This window comes from Synchiropus splendidus, chromosome 13 (genome assembly GCF_027744825.2).
Source record: "Synchiropus splendidus isolate RoL2022-P1 chromosome 13, RoL_Sspl_1.0, whole genome shotgun sequence".
NCBI classification, from domain to species: Eukaryota; Metazoa; Chordata; class Actinopteri; order Syngnathiformes; family Callionymidae; genus Synchiropus; species Synchiropus splendidus.
Genome location: NC_071346.1, coordinates 13,555,628 through 13,558,836, shown reverse-complemented (window position 1 = coordinate 13,558,836; position 3,209 = coordinate 13,555,628).

The window sequence follows — 3,209 nt, the reverse complement described above, 5'->3', positions numbered from 1 at the left end:
TAGGCGCTACCGTAATTACTTAAATAAACAGGACGGCCAATTCTAGTCGATTTTCATTCATTCATTTTGCATAGTTGAAGCGCAACATAAACTTCTGCAGGTGTGTGGAAAACACGTGCGTGCATGTGGCATGCTATCATCTGATTTAAAATATTGTTATTGTGAAGAGTGATACACTGTACTTTAATCACAGGCATTTTGTCGTCACACACACCGCAAATGTAATCCGTTTTAAACTAATATATGTAATAATATGTAATAACAATATGACTTAAAATTTTAACATCGAAGTGTTAGATGCACAGATGTGATAAAAGTGTATTTTTCGTATCAATGTTGAACAACAGTGATCATATCATCCAACATTTTGGGAGGAATTTATCATATGAAGACACACTATGTCCAGAATAATAGGTCTTCCAATTGCATAATTTCTCTGTATCTAATCTCTGAGGTGGGTGCAGACTAGCGGGTTGGAGACACACACAAAGGGGACTTACATAACTGTGCACTGCAGTAGACCTCTACACAAACAGACACACACACATGCGCAGACATACATACACCCAATAGGACTGAAGTGCATCATCAACAAAGCTATGTTATGTCACTCACTGGCGTAAATCGACTGAAACAAAAAGTCAAATTATGATGAAGAGAGGTTTGGTTGCTGTCAGATTTGCACTGTAATTCTACTACAAAATGCCTGTCTGAGCACCCTATTCAGCCTCAGTGTCTAATATGTATCTGCTGATATTATGACTGTGACAGTATGGTGTTTATAAAGCAGAAAAATAGATGCAGTTTTTAGATTTTTCAGCGAATGATTCCAGAATTTTATATATTTCAATAAGTGGGTTTGGGTCAGGATGAGGTCAGTCAAGACATTGGCCTACAGTATGGAACAAGTCAAGGTCGTAACTTCATGTCAAGCCCTATTTTTCCGTCGCAAGACCTCATATATGAAACATTTTTGACACAGACAGTGACACAATTTCGGTTCTTTCCATGTCAACCCTGATGTGCGGTTCGAGCCAATGATAGTATAATATTTAAACAAACATTTTGATGCAATTTTTCCCCTCAAAAGAGCTTAAAGGTCAAAGGTCTCTGCTGTTGGTGACTGCAATCCAAGAGAAAATTAAGCTGCCTGTTTTTAGTTTTGTGGTAAAATACACCATCATTTCATGTCGTGTACTCATTAAACTAGGGCTGCTGGTCACTCTCTTTAACAATGGATTCTAAAAACAGCTCTGTAGCTCACCAATAGTCACAATTGTGTTGTTGCCAGCGTTGACTTGAACCTTGTCTCTTCAAACAAGAGCGTCAGCGCACACTTGTCACACCAACACTGACCATATGCGCTTTAAAACGGAAGATATTTTAACATACACTCCAAAAAAGCAGGAAAAACACTAAACATTTGGGTTAAAATAAAATAAAATAAAATAAAATAAAATAAAATAAAATAAAATAAAATAAAATAAAATAAATCTTTATTTTATTTATATAAAAACTTGCATAAAAATACCTTGGATCTTAGGTATGCTTCCTTCAGTGGCAGTGCAAATCAATGTTCTTTATTTGTTCAATTCAAAACTGAAGTTATGGTCCAGTTCATGAAGCTCAAGAGCAAAACTCAACCTCGTAATCTCTATTATTGATATTGTCACAGCAAGTTTAAACATGGCCACGAAATAGCCGGTAATTCTCCAGCTTCTTGCCTGTATTTCTGACAGTCTCCTTCAGGATCCCCAGCAGGCTGTGTCTTTGGTTCCACGCTGCTCTGTCTTTATTTCTGCTCCATTTCTGTCATAATCTGCTCTGTTCTGCTGTGGATGGGAATTATTCACTTCTGTTCTCATCCTGGGGAAACAGCAACACACTTGATACACACTTGAATTATGTGAAAAGTCCTACATAAGCTTCCATCTGTCTCTTTTGCAGTTATCCACATTCATACTTCCATGAGAGAATATGCATCCAGGATTAACAACAGGAGTAAATGATGTGATGGATTACGTGTTTATAACCACATCATTCATTTATATTTACACAAAAATGAACACCTACTTATGGAATGACAAGGGGTCATAATTAAATAGAAGGGACTGGGAGTAGAAGACTTGTTGGGAATAGGCTTGTTGGAAATGTAGCAACTGGATGTCCGTATTTCCTCATTTATATTCACATTTCTGTGTGTATATATATGTCCTTATAGGCTAATTAATGACTTATGTAAATTTTTATATATTTCTAAATAAATTTACACATTGTTTCCTGTTAACGTCTGTATTCCTAATCCCTTCTTTAATATTTAATTATAGTCCTCCTGGCATTCCTATCTATGGGGGGATAATGGCAATAACTGGACAGGGCAGATAACATTTTACCAAAAAATAAATAAATAAATAAATAATGTTTATATTGATTCACAGACTCAAAACAAGATTTGCACCGACTGAAAACTCAATAGACAGACTATTGTTGGCCTGTTTTCTATTTTAAAAATTGGCCCACTCAGGGATTGACTTGATCTTTGAAAAGTCAGACAAACACACGATAGATTTTTTTTTCCTTTTATCTAATCCATAAATCAAACCTATCTTTACATATTTTTCAGAATATGTAGCTCTATCCGGTGGTGTCAAATGTTCGGTTGACCATGATGTTTTAAACATATTTACTTCATAATTTCTCTTTGGTAAATATTCAAAACATTTGATAATGCAAACCAAAATCCAGTTACCTCAATGAAATCCAATATATTTCAGATTTGTTTTTATTTATTCTATAAATTAAATTATAAAAAGCAACCACTGCTGATTTTCTGTTGAGTATGACTCATTTGCGCACAACACTGTTGCCAGAGACAGCGAATAACCAAGCAACTCAATCAACTCGACCAACACACAACACCATCAAATACTTCATTTTTTCACACTTTTGTGCCCCCTCTGGTGAACTGTTGGCGTCCCCCACGCCCACCCTCACGCTGGCATTTGTGCCTCGTCCCCAGTGGTTGATTCGAACCATTATTGATCGCTTGTGTGGTAAAAGTGATCCTAGCGCAGATCCTTAAACGTCTCACACAGGATGATGCTTTCATTCAGGTGATACAGTCGTGAGGGGTACATGAAGCTTCATGAAACAGTGTCCTGATTTTCAGAGGCCACCAGATGGCACTGTCTGCTGTAACATGCTTGGAC